The sequence below is a fragment of the Stenella coeruleoalba genome (genome assembly GCF_951394435.1).
Source record: "Stenella coeruleoalba genome assembly, chromosome: 3".
NCBI lineage: Eukaryota > Metazoa > Chordata > Mammalia > Artiodactyla > Delphinidae > Stenella > Stenella coeruleoalba.
In genome coordinates this window covers 174,096,943-174,119,505 of record NC_137148.1, presented here as the reverse complement: position 1 = coordinate 174,119,505, position 22,563 = coordinate 174,096,943, and the positions used below count along the sequence as shown (strand labels likewise).

At 45.9% G+C, this 22,563-nt stretch overlaps 1 pseudogene across 1 annotated transcript; it reads left to right on the top strand.

The window, feature by feature from the left end:
- The first annotated feature begins 669 nt into the window (after positions 1-669).
- On the top strand, positions 670-22,398 carry LOC307184988 (vomeronasal type-2 receptor 116-like; annotated as a pseudogene). Its single transcript has 2 exons — positions 670-781; positions 21,812-22,398. The product of its transcript is annotated as a vomeronasal type-2 receptor 116-like (transcript).
- The last annotated feature ends 165 nt before the right edge of the window (positions 22,399-22,563 follow it).

The following is a 22,563-nucleotide window of genomic DNA, read 5'->3' as shown; positions in this document are numbered from 1 at the left end:
GGTGGGGTGCCACCTCCTTTTACCCGTTTCTGGTCCTTCATGTCCAGTCATGGCCCCAAGATCCTCCCCACCGACTTCTGAGCCAACCACAGAGTTGGGGACCCAGAGACCCCGTCCCCGGCTTCTTTTTTCTTGGAGGCTCCCAGAATTCCCTGAAGCTGTTATACCCAGGTGGTTATTATGGTGAAGGATGCAAGTTAAATCAGCGAGGACAGAGGGGACGAGCAGGGTCCAGCTTCCTCGGCTGTGGCAGCCCAGGGAAGCCCACCTGAGTCCTGAAGTACAGGGTTTATTGGGGTCTGTCATGTCAATGTGGGGACCGCCGTGTGCCTGGCCTTGGCCTCCAGCCCCCGGGGGGACTCAGGAAACCCCACCGTGTATCACACCGTCAGCACAGACCAGCCTGGAGCGAGGCCCACGGAGCACGGACACTCCCGTCAGACTCAAGGTGACCTCTGGAGCCAGGACAGAGGCCCGGCCTCTCTGTGGGCAGGTGAACCCACACCGCACGGGCCCTGGTGCAGTGCCCGTTCCGTGGGGTCAGGTGGGTGCACGCGGGTCAGCCAGTGTCTGTGTGTCTCGGCCTGTAACCACAGACCACACTGTCCTGCTCTGCTCACAAGAGCGAGGCCAATGGAGGGACAACGGGGGTGGGAACAAAGCCAGGTCATGGTCCGGCTGGGTGAGAAAGGGTCCAAGGATCAAGAACCCGGCTGCCCTTGCCTGGTGAGCCGAGAGCTGACGTCCGTCCTGTGGGCAGCCCCTCTCCCCACGTCCCGAGGTAAGGCTGCCTTTCCAGCACCCTGGGGCAGGGTCATGCCTGTGTATACAGCATTGCACGCAGCAGGCCTGATGCCTGCCCTTGGCATGTACTTGGAGGCTTGCTGACGTTGGAACATCCCGACAGGACATGGGCCGACCCCGGGGGAGGATGTAGGGGTGAAGCGTTTGGGAACCTCTGGAGGGCATCCTCACCTGTCTGCACATGTGGACTGAGGACACAGTCCAAGGGTGGGCAGGTGGGGGAGCCCAGTCCTGGGTCATCCCTGAGGCTGGAGGAGGGGTGTGGAGCTGGGGGTGATGGCGGTGGGGACGAGGGGCTGATCACAGGACAGTGTGGAGACAGAGCATCCGAGGCAGTGGGGAAGGTGGAAGACTGTGCCCGGCGGGAGGACGAAGAGACCAGCAGGCGGCGCTGTAGGTGCGGGTAGCAGGGCTGCTCCCTGCAGGGCAGCGCCAGAGACCCGCACCGCTGGAAACCACGGGGTGTCCGGACAGAACCCCAGAGGATGGGGGGCCATATGGGCGGGAAGAGTTTGGAAAAGTCACCTGATCTCCACATGTCCTGGGGGAGGGTTCCCTGCTCTTTCCTTAGAGTCTCCCCACCCGGGGAAGTCAGCACACTCAACAGCCGGTCAGTGCGAGGCTTGGAATTTCTCGGGAGGATGAAAGGGAATGGGGGGAAGGAATGACAGACAAGCTCTACGTGTTCGGACAGCACATGACACTCTAATTTCCAGTCAGGAAGAGGAATTTCCCAAAGGCTTAGGCTGCCCCTGTAACCAGAATGGGGCTTGGAGCAATCCTGCCACTTTGTGGCCAGTTTCAGAAACAAGTTGAAGACAGTTGCCCAGGGGCACTGCAATCCACAACGCCTGCAAGGTTGTAAATGACAACTATGGTAGAAAAATGTCTTGGGGTAAGTAACTGAAAAGAACTTGAAAACAAGGCAGAATTGCAGGAACCGGATTGCAAGAGGTAGATCGGACTCACCGTTAAAGCACGTGAGAGCCGCTCAATATTGCCTATGATTCAGTTGGCCAAAAAGGGTGTACAGGTTGAAACCCATACGACCTTTGTGGCCAACCAAACACGCGGGAAATACAAATCAACACTACAAAGATGTAGCACTTTGCCCCAGTCAGAATGGCCAACCTCACAAAGTGTGAAAACAAGAAACGGAGGAGGAGAGGATGTGGAGAAAACGGAACCCTGCTACGCTGATGGTGGGAATGTCAATTGCTTACAGCCACGCTGGAGAAGGGTACGATGTTTCCTATAAATTATAAAAAATAGAGTTACAGGGACTTCCTGGTGGCGCAGACATTAAGAATCCAACTGCCGGGCTTCCCTGGTGGCGCAGTGGTTGAGAGTCCGCCTGCCGATGCAGGGGACACGGGTTTGTGCCCCGGTCCGGGAAGATCCCACATGCCCCGGAGCGGCTGGGCCCGTGAGCCATGGCCGCTGAGCCTGTGCGTCCAGAGCCTGTGATCCGCAACGGGAGAGGCCACAACAGTGAGAGGCCCGCGTACCGCAAAAAAAAAAAAAAAAAAAGAATCCAACCGCCAAGGCAGAGGACACGGGGTCAAGCCCTAGTCCGGAAAGATAACACATGCCGCGGAGCACCTAAGCCCGTGCACCACAACTACTGAGACTTGCTCTAGAGCCCATGAGTCACAACTACAGAGCCCGTGTGTCACAACTACTGAAGCCTGACGCCTAGAGCCCGTGCTCCACAAGAAGAGAAGCCACCGCAATAAGAAGCCCGTGCACTGCAACGAAGAGTAGCCCCAACTTCCTGCAACTAGAGAAACCCCGCACGCAATAACAGAGACCCAACCCAGGCAAAATTAATTAATTAATTAATTAAAAAACAATAGAGTTACAGAGCATACGGCACTACCACTCCTGGGTGTATATCTCGGGATAACCATAAACCTATAGGACACAGGAACTTCAACTATGAATGCAGCGCTCTTGCAGGATCCTCGACTTGGAAACAATATAAATGTCCTTGGAAGGACAAAATGGATACAGAAGATATGGTACTTATGTACAATGGAATAGTACCCAGCCATGAAATCAATGAAATAAGGCCAGTTGCAGCAACTCGGGTGGACTGAGATACGATCATTCTAAGTAACAAAAGTCAAGACACAAAAAGACACTTAGCATACGATATCACTTATAGGTGGAATCTAAAAATGGCTGCTCATGAACTAAATTACAAAACAGAAACAGAGTCACATATTTAGAAAACAAACTTATGGCTGCTAAAGGAGAAAGGTGGGGTGGGGTGAGGCATAAACCAGAGGGTTGAAATGAACACAGATACGCTTCCAAAGACCAAGCAGGTAATCGACAAGACCTACTCTATAGCTCAAGAACTGGACTCGGCACACTCTAGTCACCAGAAAAGAATATACACGACTGGTAAGAATCATAAAAGAATATATGGATGTCTCTCTGTAAGTGAAACAAGTGGATGTGCAGCAGCCGGAAAGACAGCGTGGAGAATCACCTTTACCCCGTTATAAAGATACATTTTAAAAAAACAAAAAAAAAAAGACACAGAAAGAAAATGTTACAAAATTCGTTCAGGGGCTGTGATGCAACCTGGATTGACCACATCTAGACCCACAGCTGGAGGAGACATAAGGCTGGACACTCTTGGGGCTGAGAGGATTGGTGAGGTGGGGTGCGCAAATGCAGACCCTTTAGAGTAATACTTCCTGGTCCCCATTCCATGGGTCCCACATCTCCAGGTTCAAGGGAATCTTCCTTCCTACAGCTAAAACATGCATGGGGAACCCAGACGATGGTCCACCGTGTGATCGGGAAAGGTTTCTAAAACGCACCTCATTTTTCATCTCCAGGTGATCGGGTTGGCCATTCCACCTGCTTTACTAATAATCTCCCCACCTGGAGAATCAGCACCTTTAACCTCCTGTTTCTTACAGTTTGAAATCTGTCCGGAGGATGAAGGGGAAGAGGGGGAACCAATGAGAGACTACCTCTTGGTGTTTAGACGGGCACATGTCACTCTAATTTCCAATCAGGAAAAAGAACCAAAAGCTCAGCCGCCCACCACCCACCCCAAACCAGAATAGGGCCTGAAGCAATCCTGCCGTTTTGCGGCCAGCTCACAAGAAAGCGAGTTGAAGAAAGGAGCTCAGGGGCACTGCAATTCACAAACCTGCAGGGTTATAAAGGACCACTATCGTCCAAAAATATATTGAGGTAAGGCTACGAAGAGGACTTGAAAGCAAGGCAGAATTGCAGGAAACCGATTTCAGGAGGCAGATTGGACTCGCCTATAAAGCACATGAAAAGCGGCAGAACTTCGACAATGATGCACTTGGCCAACAAGGGCATCTGCGTTTTTTTCTGAATATATTCAGGAAAAAACGCATACGCACTTTTTGGCCAACCAAACAAGCGTGCAATGGAAATCTGCACTACAAAGGAGACTCATTATGCGTCAGCCAAAAGGGCCATCCTGAAAAAGTGTAAAAACCAGAAATGCAGGACAGGCCATGGAGAACAGGGAGCCTTGTTATGCTGATGGGCAGGATGTAAATTGCCAACGGCGACTCTGGAGAAGTGTATGGTGTTTCCTGAAACATCTAAAAAACAGAGCTACAGAGCCTAGGGCACTTCCACTTACGGGCGTATATATTCGGAAAACCAAAAATCGACAGGTCACAGGCACCCCATAATTTCGGGCTGATCTGTTTACAAGAACCTCGACTCGGGTACACCTTAAATATCCCAGGAAAGAGAAAAATGGATAAACATGTTGTAGTACTTATGTACAATGGAATATCACTCAGCCATGAAATCAATGTCATGAGGCCAGTAGCAGCATAATGAGTGGATTCAGGTACGATGTTTCTAAGTGAAATAAGTCACACAGAAAAAGAAACTTATCATAAGATATCACTAATACACGGAATGTAAACTTGGCTACACAGGAACTGGATTACAAAACAGAACAGGGTCTCAAATGTAGAAAACACGCTTATGGCTGCTTAAGGGGAAAGGGGAGGTGGGCTGATGCATAAAACCAGAGTTTGAAATTAGCACAGATACCATTCCATCAAACAAATATGTAATACATGCAAATCCAAATTACGACACCCTATCAGCTCACACCAGTCAGAATGGCCATCGGCAAAAATTGTGCAAACAATGAATGATGAAGGGGTTGTGGAGAAATGCGTACCCTTGATGCTAAGTGGGACGTGGTAAGAGCCACTAATGAAAACACAATGGAGGTGCCTTGAAAAGGTAAACATTGAGCTACCATATGATCCAGTAGGCCCATTCCTGGACCTATAATCTACAGAGACAGAAACAGACACAGGCAGGCAAATGTGCATTGCAGCAGTATTACAATAGCCAAGACAGGAAAGCAACCGAAAAGTCCATCCACAGATGAGTGGACAAAGAAGAACTGCTGCACGTACAGATGGAATATTAGCCAAGGAGGAAAATGACACAGTGCCATTGCAGCACCGTAGATGAGTCTAGAAGTAATCGCGCAACTTGTAGTCAGAAAGCGAAAGACACATATACTATGATATCACTTATAGGTGTTACCTAAAAATTGATACCAATGAAGGTATTTCCACAGAGAATGGCAATCACAGATTCATTAAACGAACTGTGGGTTCACCAACGGAAAGGTCTGAGGCTTGGATACATTACGACATTGGGCTTAACAGAGATATACAAACACATGTGAAATACGTAATCACCAAAAACCTATGGCATACCAAGAGAAGACTACTCAACATTGTGTCATAACCTACATGGGAAACGGATGCAAAGATGAATAGATATATATGTATATGTGTAAAAGAACCACATCTCGCACTCCTAGAAAAAACAGAAGTGTCATCAAATTTGCTCTGTTAAAAAATAAAAATGAAATTTAAAAAACGAACAAGAAGTAGTGAGACATAAACTTAAGGGGCTTTTTCCTGACACATTCCATTCTAATTTACAACCTAGGAACACGACTTCCGGAAACGCTCTGCTGCCCTAGCAACCAGATTTGGGAATGGAGAAATGCTGCCGCCTTGTGGTCGTTTCCCACAACAGCAGCTTTCAACCCAGTGCTAATGGTCACTAAATATTCACACTCATTGCAGGTCTGTAAATGACACCTCCCCTCCAAAAAAATCCTGGGGTTGAAAATCGACAAAAAATTCAAAAGAGGGCAACCTTCCAAGAAGACAGTTTCAAGAGGTACATTGTACTCACACTTTTTTCTTTCTTTTTTTTAACAGAAAAGAAAAAGGCATGGAAAAATGATGCATTTTAGGAATTTTTAAAGACAGGCAAACCCAAATTACAAAAACCTATCAGCTCACAGCAGTCAGAATGGCCATTAGCAAAAATGCTGCAAACAATAAATGCTGAAGGGATTGTGGAGAAATGCGTACCCTGGGTTCTAAGGGGGACGTGGTAAGAGCCACTAATGAAAACACAATGGAGGTGCTTTCAAAAGGGAGACATTGGGCTACTAGTCAATCAGTCACACCCGCTGCTGGGCCTATCACCTGAGAAAAAGAATCAAAAAGTCACAGGCTGGCAATCCTGCACTCCAGCAATATTTACCATAGCGAACACTTGGAAGCAACGAAAATGTCCATCAACAGAGGAGTGCACCAAGAAGAAGTGGTCCATGTACACAGTGGAATATCACTCCAATAAAAAATATAAATTTTAAAAACAAACAGAAGTAAGGAGACATCAGCATTTGTGGGTTTATCCGGGCACATTCCACTCTAATTTATAACCGAGGAACACCACGGGCCGGAAGGTCTGTTCCCCTAGTACCAGCGTGGGGAACGTAGAAAGGCTAACTGCCCTCTGGCCGCTATTTTACGTCTTTATTGCAGTATAATTGCTTTACAATGGTGTGTTAGTTTCTGCTTTATAACAAAGTGAATCAGTTATACATATACATATGTTCCCATATCTCTTCCCTCTTGCGTCTCCCTCCCTCCCACCCTCCCTATCCCCCCCCTCTAGGTGGTCACAAAGCACCTAGCTGATCTCCCTGTGCTATGCGGCTGCTTCCCACTAGCTATCTACCTTACGTTTTGTAGTGTATATATGTCCATGCCTCTCTCTCGCTTTGTCACAGCTTACCCTTCCCCCTCCCCGTGTCCTCAAGTCCATTCTCTAGTAGGTCTGTGTCTTTATTCCTGTCCTACCCCTAGGTTCTTCATAACCTTTTTTTTTTTTTTTTTTTAGTTTCCATATATATGTTTTAGCATACAGTATTTGTTTTTCTGTTTCTGACTTCACTCTGTATGACAGACTCTAGGTCCATCCACCTCACTACAAATAACTCAGTTTTGTTTCTTTTTATGGCTGAGTAATATTCCATTGTATATATGTGCCACATCTTCTTTATCCATTCATCTGTTGCTTCCATGACCTGGCTATTGTAAATTGAGCTGCAGTGAACATTGTGGTACATGACTCTTTTTGAATTATGGTTTTCTCAGGGTATATGCCCCGTAGTGGGATTGCTGGGTCGTATGATAGTGCTATTTTTAAACCAACTATTTTAAATAAACAGATAATTTTTTATTACTCAGCTTTACTGACTCACGGCTAAAATTTTGGAAAGATATATCTATTCGCATTTGACTGCATAATTGTGTATGTCTTTTATTACGGGGTGGGGGGTCTCAATCAAGAACCTAGGAGGGTGAAGGGAAAATTATTTTTTCTACCATACATAGGCAATAAAATAATACTTGGAGATAAAAAGGAAGAAACCATCAACCCATGCAAGAAACATGGATGAATCTTATATGTATATTGCTAAGTGATAGAACTCAGTCCGAGAAAGCTACACAGTGAATGACTCCATTTATATCACATTCTGGAACAGGTAAATCGGAGATGGTTAACATGTTAGAGGGTGGGGGGTGTCAAAATATTGCATATGACACTTTAGTGATGGATACCTGCCACTATGCATTAGTCTAAACCCATGGATTCTTACAACCCAACAAATAAATCGTAATATATTCAGATATGACATGGGAGTGTCATAGGGTGGAATAGAGAACGTGACAAAGAATATGATTTATAAATGTATGGAAAAAGTTCACTGTTGGTGGTGGGGCAAAAGGTACTTGACCTAGTTAACTATAGAAAAGAACGGAATCTGTACTACAAAGGCAAATTGTGTCATACGTAAATACTGGACTCCGTAAGTTCTTTCCCGTGGTGTTAGGAGCTAACAATACTGAGGGTACTATATCTGTAATCTGGAATGGAGCAGGCAATGAATTCAATGAATGACAAATGGTGGAACCCTTGGAGTGGGAAGTTACAGATGAACAAAGGCGGAAGGTTACATTCCCCATGTAATAATTGATAGATTCTATTTCCTCGGTTTTAAAAACTTCTGTGCATCACACGGTACTACCCAGAAAGTGAAAACACAGACCACAGAACGGTCTGTGTCTGCACATGAGACATATCTGAGAAGAGTCTGTTCTTCCGAATGTATCAAGAACTTTTACAAATCATCAACAGAAAGACAAATAAGCCAATTTTTTAAATGGACAAAGGATTTGCATGGACCGTTCTGCAGAAAAGACATACAAATGTCCAACAAGAAGCTGGAAAGATTTCAAACATCGGTAGTCATAATGGAAATGCAAATTAACGCCATAATACAATACCGCTTTGCACACACTAGAACGGGTACAAACGAGAAAACTAAAAATAATATGTTGGCAACGACGTAGAGAAATTGGAACCCTTAAACATAGCTTGCGGAAATGAAAAATGTTGCAGCTTTATGTGTACAATACTTTGGCATTTCTTTGAAACGATAAAAATACAATTACCATATAGTTCAAAACTCCACTCCTAGATATAGCCCCCAAAGCATTGAAAACAAAAACTTGTACACGATTACTCATAGCAGCATTGTTCACAACCACCAAAAGTTAGAGAGAATGAAAGTGTCCACCAGAGCGTGAATGGATAAATAAAATGGAGTGTACCCATAAACTACCATATTATTCTGCCATATAAAGGGATAAAGTCAAAGGGTGCAGCCACTGTGGAAAACAATACGGCAGTTCCTCAAAAACTTAAACACAGAGTAACGTATGACCCACAAATTCCACTTCAGAGCAGATACTCAAAATATCTGAAAGCAGGAACAGATATCTGTACACCCATATTCATAACAACGTTATCCACAGTAGCCAAAAGGTGGAAGCAACCCAAGTGTCCATCCATGGATGAACGGAAAAACAAAACGTAGTATTGCACAAGGAAATATCATTCAGCCTTAAAAATTAAGGAAATTCTGACATGTGCTACGATGTGGATGAAACCGAAAGTCACTATGCTAAGTGAAATAAGCCAGTCTTGATGGACAAGCATATGATTCCACTTCTATAAGATACCTTGATGAGAGAGAGTCAGAAAGGGAGTGAACGTGGTTGCCAGGGGCTGCAGGAAGTCAGTGGTTCGTGGATACACAGTTTCACTTGGGGAAAATGAAACACTCTTGGCGGTGGATGGTGAGGATATCTGTACAACAATGTGAATGTAGTTAATGCCACAGAATTGTATACTTAAAACGGTTTAAATGGTTAGGGTTAGGGTTGGGGTTAGTTATACATTTGTAATAACAACTAAAAATGGAACGAAGTATTCACACATGTTACAACATGGAAGAACACTGAAAACACCCTAAGTGAAAGAAGCCATACTGGAAAGGCCAACCAGACTGGACTCATCGTGTGCACTTTAAATCCATCAAGGTTTTGAAAATGAGGGAACGTCTTAGGAACAGTTCCTAAAAAGCAAACTGGATCAGAATGGAAAAGACATTTTCATACAGCTGGGGCAGCTGGTGAAAGTTGAAGCGGGCCTGTGGAATGGATCATAGTGTGGAAACTATGTGATTTCCGCATCTGGGGGTTATGTGCTGGTACGCGGGGCGAGTGTTCCTGATTTGGGTCAAACACACCGCAGTATTTTGTGTAAAGTGGTAAGTGTGAGTATTTTTACTGTTATTGAAAGTTTTCTATACGTTTGAGGTTGCTGGAAAGTAAATTACTTTTCAAAGCAATCATGTTAATACGATGCCAGAAAAGCTGAGAGACATCAAGCTTTTTTATAGAGGCCAAGACTTACCCAGACCCAGTTCACCCAAAATGATGATGCCAATCGCCCTTGTAGGAGTCCATATGTTATTGAGAGGCACTACGGGAAGATTATATTAGTGGCCACAATGTCTTGGGTGTTGTGGATGACCTGGAATACAGTGGAAACTGTGGGATTTTAGAATTACAATTTTCCACATCACTCCACCAAAAAAATTGTCAGAATACAGCTGCAGAATACAAAATCAAGGTACAAAACTCAGCTGCATTTCTATACACTAATAACACACCGTCAGAAAGAGACATTAAGAAAACAAACCCATTTATAATTACATCAAAAAGAACAAATTACCCAGGAATAAATTTAACCAAGGACATGAAAGACCTGTACTAGGAAAACTATAAGACATTGATTAAGAAACTGAAGAAGACACAAATGAATAGAAAAATATTCTGTGCTCATGGAATGGGAGAATTAACATCGTTAAAATGTCCATCATACCCATAGCAATCTACAGATACAGTGCAGTCCCTGTCAAAATATGAAAGGTATTTTTCACAGAAATAGAACAAACAATCCTAACATTTGTGTGGAACCACAAAGGACCCCGAACAGCAAAAGCAACCCTGAGAAAGGAGAGCAGGCTGGAAGAATCATGCTCCCTGACTTCAAACTATATCAGGGAGCTACAGCAACTAAAACAGCATGGAATTGGCAGAAGAGCAGACACGTGGACTAGAGGCATAGAGCCCAGATATAAACCCACACACATGTGGTCGGTTAATTCATGACGAAGGAGTCAAGACACACGGCAGGGAAAGGACGGGCCCCTCAATAGAGGGCGCTGGGAAAACTGGACGCCATCTGCGCCACACCCAAAACCAATGAAAAACCCACAATGCTCCAATCAAGCCCTGCTTCTGCTGGGTCCTCAGCATTGGCCCCCAGCAGTCAGCCATGCACAGGAAGCTTCTCCCCACTTCTCCCGCCATGGCGCCTCCTCCCCCGCAGGTCCTGAGGACACACAGCTCCCGTTCTCTGTGCAGGGAGCCAAGACCACAGATAGAACGCGCACACACTGCGGGGTCACAGAGGCGGGCTCCGCACCCCCAGGGAGCCGCTGGGGACATGCAGGCCACACCATCCCACAGCTCAGTGGGGACTGTGCTCCCTGCTGGCAGTCCTGGTGAATCCACTAAGATTTGGAGATAAAAATATGAAAATAGCCAAATAGCCCATGACTTCTCCACAATTAGTTATGGAACAATTAATTGGAAACTGCATGGAATGAAATGAATATAGACACAAACTTTACAACTCACACCAAAATTTACTCAACATTGTCCATAGACAAATTTAGAATGCAAAACTATAAAAATTCTAGAAGAAAATCTACATAACCTTGGTTTCGAAACCACGCACCACTGATTGGGATTTGAAGCCATGTGCCGGGACTCGGACCCAGCCAAAACCCAGATTGGGGGCTAGAACCCACAGTCTTTTACTTAGAATCCCTCACCTGGTGTCTGGACTCACTGAGGCTCAGGTTCTTTGTGTCTCCAATTCAGCGAGAGGCAAAATGATAGGCAAGAAGTAGATTTACAGGACACTTGTGAGGGATGCAAGCGGGCAAGAGAGGGGGCTCTGCCCCAAGGATTAAGTGGGCTACATTTTTATAACCAGAGGGAAGTGGGGAGGGGGAAGAGACCGCTTTCTTCGTCATTCTTCGAGTTGAGGTCAGGCTTACATCACTACACCTGTTTAGTATCAGGCAGGATACCTGTCCTTGGTCCTAAGGGCCATCACCTTGCTGAACCTGCAGAATGCAGGCCTCATTTGTTCCTTTCACTTAATGACCTAGGGTATATCTCGTGGTTTTATTTATTTATAGTTAAACAAGCCTGCTTCTTCCCCGACATTCAGATAGCTTTCTTGAGCGGTCATTAACTCTCAGTGTTCTCCCAGATTTCCCTAGGTTTCCCTCTCTATCTATAATGCCCTACTGGGACTTCTACAACTACCTGTGTAACTATCCTACTCTATCCCTATCAGCTTTGGTAATGAATTTTAACACAAAAATCCCAAAAGTCTACCCACAAAAGAAAAAAAAAATTATAATGTGGACTTCAGAAAATTAAAAATCGTTACTCCGTGAAAGACCTTATTCAGAAAACCAAAAGACAAGCCACAGAGAGAAAAAAATATTCTCAAAACACATATCTGATAAAAGTACTCAAATTATACCAAGAACTCCAAAACAATACCATTTAAAGTGGGTAAAGATCTGAACAGACACCTGGTCAAATAACGTACAGAAAATAGATAAGCATACAATATGTTTAGTATCATATACCACTGGAGAATTACAAATGAAAACAAGATAGCATTGCACACTTATGAGAACTGGTAAACTCCAAAAAAGTGACAGAACCGATTGCTGGAGGGTGAGGAAAAATAGGAACTCTCCCTCTTTGCTGACGAAACGCATGTACAGCTCCTTCAAAAGACAGCTTGGCAGTTTTTTCCCAAAACCAAACAAGTCTCACCTCAGGATCCAACAATTGCTCTTCCACCATTTAGACAACTGTTTTGATCAACTATGTCCGCAGCACCTCCACTCATAATGGCTAAAAACATAAAGAAATCAGTACGTCCTTCAGTGGACGAAAGCATAAGCAAACTGGGGTGCATCCACGTCACGGGAACTGAACATGCCACCCCAAAATATGTCTCTTTGGCATAAGGATTATTGGAAGCTGATGGTGTTTTTTTGGTTTTTTTAAAAGGGACACATAGGGACTTCCCTGGTGGTCCAGCAGTTAAGACTCCCTCTTCCAATGCGGGAGGTGCGGATTCGATCCCTGGGCAGGGAGCTAAGATCCCACATGCCTCGCGGTCAAAAAACCAAAACATAAAACAGAAGCAATATTGTAACAAATTCAATAAAGACTTTAAAAATGGTCCATATCCAAAAAATCTTTAAAAAAAAAAAAGACACATAAGAATCTCTGAAAAAAACAAAAAAAATCTCTGAAACCCAAGTCAAGATGGCCCTTTTGTGAAGGAAATTTACATTTATAAGGGAACTCTTCATTTGAAAGGTTATCTCCCTCCCCAAACTAAGAATAGAAGGGTGACAAAACCTCAAGAAATTCTTCTCAGTGGAAAAGGTCTGAATTAAATCCGCACAGCAACCACACCCCTGTTTTCTTTCCATTTAGAAGAAGATGGTATGTAAAGTGATTTGGGCCATTTCAGGGAGTTACTCAGTTTTCCTGGTAATGGAAAACTCTCATGCATACAAAAGGTACACATGTTATTAAACTTCTGTTTTTTTTCCTGGTAATCTTTTATTATGGTGGGGGGGGTGTCTCAACAAAGAACCTACAATGATAGAGGGAAAAATTCTTTTTCCTCTCATACACATGCAGTGGAATACTCTTCAGAAATATAAAGGAATGAACCATCAGCCCATGCAAAAAAAAAAAAAAGGATGAATCTTACATGAATTATACTAAGTGAAATAATACAGCCAGAAGAGGCTATACATTGTATGACCCCCATTCATATGAAAATGTGGAAAAGGCAAAACAGAGACGGTAAACAGATTCTGGGGTGGGGTGGGGTGAAGGGTTCCATTTGATACTTAAGTGATGGATAACAGACACTGTGCGTTTGTCTAAACCCATGGATTTGTACAGTCCAATAAGTAAATCCTAATCTATTAAAATTCAGTTATTTAGGATATAGGAGTGTCACACGATGGAATGCAGAATGTAACAAAGCATCTAACCAATTGATAAATGTATGAAAAAAACTCACTGCTGGTGGTGACCTCAGTAACTTTGGAAATGAACACACTCTGTAGGCTAAAGGCAAAATGAACCACACATAAACAGCGGACTCTATTTTATGAAAGTCTTTCCCATGGGGTAGTAGCTACCAATACTGAAACCAGTATATCTGTAACCTGGAAGAGAACAAGCAACGAATTAAATAAACGACAGACAGTGGGAGGCGGTTTTCTCACCGTCTGAGTGGAAAGTTACAGATAATTAAGGGGAGAAGGTTACAACATCCATGTGATAAAAGATCATGTCGGAGACATCAGTATAAACTCATCTTTAGTTTAATATGGATAAAGACAGTTCCACACAGAAATCTTTATAATTAGGTGAATATACTGTCAGCGAGGGGGAATTTTCCTTTTGAGTTCTTGCGGCTGAACCGATAATAAAATTGACACAAGCCAGATTAATAGGAGGAAAAAACAAATCTCTATCCCTGCACACAGAGGTCTCACAGAAATGGGACCTAAGTAGTAGTCAGAGCAGGCAGCTTTTATACTTTTTAGGCAAAGAAACAATAAATTTGTGAGGAATTGACAGGACAAAGAAACTGAGGTTTGACGTGTTCAATTAGTGAAGAATCTAAACAGAGTCTGGGCTTCGGGAGTAAATTAAAGCAGTAGGGGCTTCCCTGGTGGTGCAGTGGTTAAGAATCCGCCTGCCCATGCAGGGGACACGGGTTCGAGCCCTGGTCCAGGAAGATCCCACATGCCGCGGGGCAACTGAGCCCATGCGCCACAACTCCCGAGCCTACGGGCTGCAACTACTAAAGCCCACACGCCCTAGGGCTCGCATGCCGCAACTACTGAGCCCGCATGCATAGACCCCGTGCAACAAGAGAAGCCACTGAAACGAGAAGCCCGCGCACCGCAACGAAGACCCAACACAGCCAAAAAATAATAATAAAATAAAACCCACTTGGTGGTGGTGTATGATCGTTTAAAAGAAAAGAAGTAACGAGGTTTGTTCATCTCTGTTCCTGGCCCTGAATTCCTTGTCTCTAGCAATAGCGGTGTCCTTTTACCTCCAGATGCGCCTTTCACACAGGAGATTTATTTCCTGCTTTCAGGAAGACAGAGAGAAGGGTCAAAGTGTTCCTCTTGCTTCAGCCTGTTTCTTAAGTAACTTGAATTTAAAATGATCACTCTGTCGTCGTGACATGTTTTGGAGCCGCCCCGCCCGCCCTGAGCGCCAACAACTCACACAGGTTAGAATGCATGCATACATTTCCCTGCGTTGTCAGCTGAGCACATTTAGCTCCCACATGTTTTAATATCATTCTCTGGTAAAAGGAACCAGGGCTCTTTGAAGAAATGGCTGATACTAGGACTGAGACGGTAAACATATCGGCCAGGATAACCCTGAAGTATAAATAAGAAAGTACCAAGAAAAAAAAAACCCACCGATGGAATTATGTCAAGGGAAACAGGACCAATGGAAAGAGCTCTCAGTAGCCAGAGCAGGAATGAATGAAGCAACCGAATACTGCAGTGCTGGATTATAACCAAAAAGCCTAAAATATCTATCCAGGTGTCCACACCGGTAAGAAATAAATGATCGCACAGATTTTTTTTTTTTTAAATAAATGAGGTTGAATAGAAATCTCGTATGCAGGGGGATTCCAAACAATTGATAAGACACTCAACCATGCATCAGGGAAGTGAAGCTAACTCCCCTTTCCTGAAGTGTGGGGTCTGCACGGTGACCTACCTCCGTCAAGGTCATTGACACAAGGCGTCTAGAAACTGTCCAAGCCAAGAGGAGCCCAAAGAGACATAACAGATAAATGTCATGTGATACCCTGGATGGGATCTAGCACAGAAAAGGTAGAAGGGAACCCAGATAAAATAGGGACATTTTAGTTTAAAATAACGTATGAATATCGGTTCACTCATTGTAACAGTTCTGTAGAAAACCAGAAGAGGAGAAATCGCAAGTCAAATATGAGAAACCTATTGCATCAAACTGGAAAACTAGTGGAAATGGGTGATTTCCTAGTAAAAATACACAGTAACAAAATTGACCCTAAAATAAAGAAAATACAAACGGACCGGTTAGCCACCCAGGGACCTCTTCCCTCTGCTGGTTTTTGCTCGTTGTTCAGGGGTTTTCCTCCCCTGGGAAAAGGAAGGAACAGGGACGGAGACGTTCGGCAGCTCCCCTAAGACCAGACCCCAACCAGTGTCTTCAACTCTTCCAGCCACGCCACGTCCAGTGAGGACAACTGAAGGGATCTCAGGGATTATGGATTCTCAAGTGTCGGGACTTTTTGGATGGCAAGTGACTGGACACACTTACTGAAGTAAAATAAATTAGTATCTTTAAATGATAGACGTAAACTAATAATTGCAAGAGGCAAGTTGAAGAACGGCTTTGGACCTGGCAGACCCAGGGGCTCACCCTTTCGCAGTGTGACCTGGTCCCTCTCCAGCCCTACCCTACTAAGTGCCCTGGGGTGGCCCATTCACAGGCACGGTCTCTCTCACTGCTTCCGCGGGTCTACTGCGAAGGGTTTCTCCGTCCCTAGGGCTCCATGAGAATCGCAGCTTTAAATGCCTTTGGCCTGGCTCGGGTCACATTCTCATCCTTGAGCCCATCAGAGCACCCACAGGATGGAACATGGGATTGGCTAGACTTGGATCGTACACCTGTCTTCACGGCAGGCGAGATGGAGGGTCAGCCCTCTGGAACTGTTTAGACTGGAAGCAGGGGAGAGGTAGTTCCCAAAGGAAAGCTGAGGTGCTGGACTTGGACATGAGGACAGATGCCGGCTCAGTGAAAGCAGCAGATTCCACATCACTGACAGCCCGCTGTACAGCTGTGGGATCGGAACCCCAGGGAAAGAAGGGGTTGACTTAGGGTCAGGGGCTGCAGCCGCCCACCCAGTGCCGTTGCTGTCCTCCCAGGATGGCAAGCTCTTCCACTTGCTGAAAAAGCAAGGTGGGTACTGGTGGTAAACTCAGGGCTCCTGCCTTGGGCACTGGATCCCTTCATCTCAGAGACTGGCCCAGAACAGGCCATGTGCCTTCGACCGAATGCTAGGATGGCAAGGAAACTGGCTCAGTGAAGCAGAGGGAGGCTCCAGGATTATTCCATACCATGGAATCCACAGTTGGCTGGCTTTCTGGAGACCACAGGGGCTGGACCGTGGACGCACATGGCTCTCCAAGAACACAAGGCCTTAGTGTGAAACTGCCCACCGGGAGGCCCAGTTGCTCCCATATCTTTGATTCTCAATGAACATGAATGTCAAACTTTGTTATAACCAGAAGGTCAAAGGACTGCAGGGCCACTGTCTGGTTGTGGTGGCCAGGGTCACACTCAACGTTTAGAGGGCCATTACCTAACTGGCTGTGAGGAAGGAGGCCCTTTTCCCAACCGTAGAGATATTGGGAATTAGAAAACCCCAAGGGGCTCTCTAGGCTGCCCAGGTAGCTGGTCAATCACCCAGCAGCAGGGTCAGCTCAGTAACTGGCCACGGGGGCTTGAGGGGGCCCAGACTGACCTGAGCTGGACAGCCACAGATGCCTGCCTGGATGGTCGGAGACCAAGGGCTGTTCTGAGACCCGTTTCTGCTGCCCACTCAGATGGGACAAAGGATTCATCAAGTCCCAGGAGGGCCACACCAGCCATCAAGGCAGCACCTGGGGGCTGGCAGGCCGCTGCACCCAGCCCTGCATAAACCTATACACGTCTACTAAGTACCCTCCTGTGTCAGGGCTGCACTGGACCTGGGGACTGCCCGGATAGAGTGGGGCCGGCATCACCTTCCCCACCTGACTTCTGAGGCCCTTCACAATCCTTGACTGAGGTTAGGTTGGATTGAAACAGTCAGTGACCAGTGTGGGCATTTCATTCTTCCACTGTCAGAGCCCAGGACTAGGCAGGGCAGACAACCAATTGTCCAGCTCAACTCCTGACTCATGTGTCAGACTTGAGGGTCTCTTTGAGGCCCCTGGTACCATGTAGACCCTTGTCAGGCTAGGGCCTCGTGACCAGGTGAGTCCTATCCATCCTTGGAGGCCTCAGAGAGATGGGAAAGAAGAGGGGGAAGTGGGCCAGTGAGGCTTAAACCTAACCCCAACCTTCAACTTCAAGCCCTAAACCCTAACAACCCTAACCCTGGAACCCTAGACCTTGGACTCTAAACTTTGACCTCTAACTCTGACCCTGACCCTTAACCCCTGACTCCAATCCCAACCCTAAACCCTAACACTTATATCCTAACTCTAGCCCTAACGTACAAAACACTTTTACAACTGAACCAAACACAGACAACCCAATTTTTAAATGAACAAAGCACCTGAATAGACAATTGTCCAAAGAAGGTTTACAGATGACAAGTCACCTGAAAAGATTCAACATCAATCACTATTAATTAGTGTATAGATACAACAACTGATTTTTGAGTTGTATTCTGCAACTTTGCTGAATGCATTTATTTCTAGCAGGTTTTTCGTTTCTGGTCTTTAGGGTTTTCTATAGATAAAGATACGTCATCTGCAAACAGGGACAGTTTTCTATTTCTTTGCATCTCACAAGTTTTGGTATGCTGTGTTTCCATTTTTGTTTGTCTCAAGATATTTTTAGATTTCACTTTTTATTTCTTCTTTGACCCACTGATTGTTCAAAGTGTGTTATTTAATTTTCACCTATTTGTGAATTTTCCAGTTTTCCTTCTACCATTGATTTCTAGTTTTATTCCACTGTGGTTAGAAAAGACATTTGGTATATATCAATCTTCTTAAAGAGTTGTTGACCTAACATGTGATCTATCCTTGAGAATGTGCCATATGTGCTTGAGAAGAATGTACATCCTGCTGTTGTTGGGCTGAAAGTTCCACATATGTCTGTTAGGTCCATTCGGTCTGTGGTGTTATTCAAGTCCACCGATTTTTATTTTTATTTATTTATTTATTTTTGCTTGTTGTTGGTTCTGTCTGTTAGATCTACCCACTACCAAAAGTGGATAGCAAAGTCTCCACTATAATTGTATGGCCGTCTATTTTTCCCCTCAGTTTCGTTTATGCAGAGAATTCCAATTAATTGATATGGTCACTCAGCCAGCAAGGATACGGAGCTACCTCCTCACTCCTTAATGATGACCTTGACCTTAATCTCATCCTGAACCTAACCTCTGACCCTGACCTTAACCCTAACTTGGAACCTTAACCCTAACTGAATTTTCTTAGTTTTAATTCTCTAAACAAGAATATCTCAAAAGAATTCCTCCAATGACAGAAATATCCTTTTTCTTCTCCTCAGCCTACTGTGACCGGTAGACTGGATTTTTATCTTGTTCATTTAAATTGATTTGAATTTTAAAAGCCACGTGTCATTGGTGGCTTCCATGTTTGGACAAAGCACCACAGGGTGCCCTGTGATTAGCCTCATAGATAATCACCCCATGTGTGGATGACTTCGAATCCCTAATGCTCTTCCTTTGATGCAGGTGGATATTCAGAAACTATATTTACATTCTGATCTTTGGACCTGACCCTGAGGAGATCAACAGGAACACCGATCACCCACCTAACACACCCTTAGGATATCACGTGTCCATTTCCTACAAAAGAGACCAAAGGACCTTGGCGAAGCTCCCTGGCTTGGCTGTCAGGAGCGGGCCAGACCAACCTGTATTTCACCTGTGAGAAAGAGAACACAGCCACCGCTGTCACTGCGGGAACCACATCAGCTTTTTCCTGCTCAGGGAGACACTGCTGGACCTCTACAAATTCCCACAAGTGGAGATGAAAGCGCGGCGGGGGCAGGGCTGAATACACGTCTTGTCCAGCAACAAAATAGGGCGGTAAAACCAATGAAGAGAGAATGTCCTTGTACGTCGTTCAAGGTGGAAAACCGGAATGCACAGAACTGGGGTGGCGTGTTCTTTACTTGACTCGGCAACGACAAGGGAGACAATGAAGACTTTACAGGCTAAAGTCAACCACAGGAGGTCCTAGAAATAGGTTCTGAGCAATTTTTCCAGGTAGCCCTTCCAGGGACGTTGAAAATAAAATATGGGGAATCTCCTGGTGGTCCCGTGGTTAGGACCTGGCGTTTTCACTGCCAGGACCCGGGTTCAGTCGCCGCTCAGGGAACTAAAACCCTGCAAGCCGTGCGGTGTGGCCAGAAAGATAAAGAAAAGAAAACATGGTACGAAGAAACCCTTGCAGCTGCACTTACTGAAAGTAACGTTTAATCTCCAGATCGCTTTCCACGGCAGGTGAAAAGGAATATGATTCAAATGAGTACCACAGAGGTATTCTCTCTTGATCATTTCTTTGGAGAAGAAAATGACCATGCTTTTCTCCTTCCCGTTCAGGTCACTGAAGGTCCCTGTGACCTTCTGCTGAGTGTCAAGGGTCAGTCACCAGGTCTGAGTCAGGTGGCCTCCAGGAGTGCTCCTCTGGCCTCAGGCGTGGTGTGGCTGCCGCTGCCCCATGGCTGGACCTGGGCGGGGCTGTTGGTCTGTGATGATGTGAGAGGTGAGCGTTCTCTCTGGAGCCCAAGGAAAGACATGCACGGGGGAGATCTGGGCACCCTTGCAGGGTGGATGCCCGTTGTCAAGTGATTCCAGCCTTTTGCCAATTGGAAATTGTTCCTTAGTGCCCTAGATTCACCCAGAAATGTAGCTCTCAATCGTATAAACTGGGCTACTTGGATCCCAAAAATTCACACTGATAAAAATGAGGCCAACAGAAAAATTCTAGGGCATGTTTACATCAGATACGGGAAGTCAGCAGGCCGACAGGAGACCTAGGAGCTGTCCAGCTGCTGAAACTATGCTCTAGGGGGCTGAAGGAAAAGCACAGGGTTTAAAAATTGCAGTAGAACAGCACCCCCCCACCCCCCATAAGAGGTGCTCGAGGGCTGACGGTACCGGAGGGGCTAGTCTAGCAGGCTTGAGGCCGCTAAGCCTCCAGGAAGAATCCCCAAACCACACAGCCTCAGGGGGTGACCCTCCACGAAGTCCCTACCAATGGCCCGTTTGTGGTCGGTCAGACAGACATGAACGTCATGACCTCCGCTGCTGCTGGGAACCCACGAGCAGAAACCGCTACCGTAACCAACATCACAAAGTTTTTCCATTAGGATTTTATGTTGTTACAACTTAAACAGGGATTTATTTGGTGAATGAGGAATGAATACAGTATTTTTCAACTTAGGAAGATTCACTTAGGCAGAGCTTTCCTGTTTTGAATGACTGTAAAAGTTTTCAAGATACAGTAAAGAGAGTGACATCATGGATTCCTGTACACAAACAGGCAGACTTCATAATTACTCCATTTTGCCACATTTTCATCCCATCTTTTGTACTGTGAAATATTGTCAGTCACAGCCCTTACAAAATCTCACCTGTGAAAAAGCAAGCATGACTTCCTACCAAACCACGGCACCGTGCTGTACAGAAATTCCTGCATATGGTTCGACACTCAGTTAGGAGGGGTTCTCAAAACCCGACATCAGAAGGCAGACGGAATGTTGAGCGTCGAGAACATGCCATGAGAAACGGTATTTCCCTGGCTAAGGACCTAGGAGCTTCCCATGAGAATCAACTAAAGAAACACCACCCCCACCCCCCTCCACGTAAAGAGGAAAAGAGAAAAGACTATTCTTGCCATAGAACCATAAGGACCGTAAACCTCAAATTACGCATGAGAGTTTCCTTACGGCGCCGCCTGGGTGTATCAATATGTCCTAACTTCCAATGTGACCACACACTGATGCTTGGATGCGTAAGAATTACTGCACCTGAAACACTGCATCTCTGCTCTTCTTGTCAGATGCAAACCAGTGTGTGCAGCATCCTATACTCAAACAGTAAGAGAGAACGCTGCCCCCCCACCCCCCAACGGCTGTGACCTGCCCAGCTTCTGAGGACCCTTTGGGGGCGGCTCTCTCCTCCACTGCTCTCACAGCTGTGGTCCTTGGGGGTCTTCGTTAAGCCCGAGACTCGCCCACAGTCGAGGCCAAGAGCGAGACTCTCAGCTGCGTCCTCCTAATCTCCCTGCGCCCAGGCTTTCTGTGCTGCTCACCTCTCATCGGCCGTCCCAGCACAGCCACCTGCGCCCTCCAGCAACCACATCTGGCACGGTGTTTACTGCGCTGTTTCCACTGTTTGGGCCCAAACCCTCTGTGTGGTCTTGACTTTCAGGATCACTGCTCCTGGGAGGAAAGTTGCTTGGTGTCAGGGGCACCCGACTTCACCTTCATCCACTCCCCAATCCACCCGACTCTCTGTGGAATCTGCCTGGGAACCTCTCCTCTCTTCACTGACACAGACACGCACTCCGAGCCTAGATGTGTCCTCCTCGCCTGCAACCGGGGCTTGGTCCCTCTCTTCTACTGTGCCCTGGGATACCTGGGCTCCTAGCCCTGGGGAGCTTCACCAGGGCTTTCCTGGCCCGGAACCTGCCCAGTACCTTCAAGGAAGCCAAGTTCCTGACCTTCAGCGTCCTGCTGCCGTGCAGTGTGTGGGCCACCTCCCTCCCCATCTACCACAGGCTGAGGGCAAGGCCATGGTGGCCGTGAAGATCTTCATCTTCTCCATCTTGGCCTCCAGTGCAGGCTGCTAGGCTGCATCTCGGCCCCCAGGCACTGCTAAGACCAGACGGGAACACCCTGAAATGGATACAGAATAAGACAGGTTCTGGGTGCAGGTAAAACAAAAACAGACTCTTAAAACTAAATCACCCATTTTGCCCAGATATTTGACGAAAGATTAAACTTCCTACTTACGCTCTGGTTGACCAGGTAAGCTCTGTGTGTT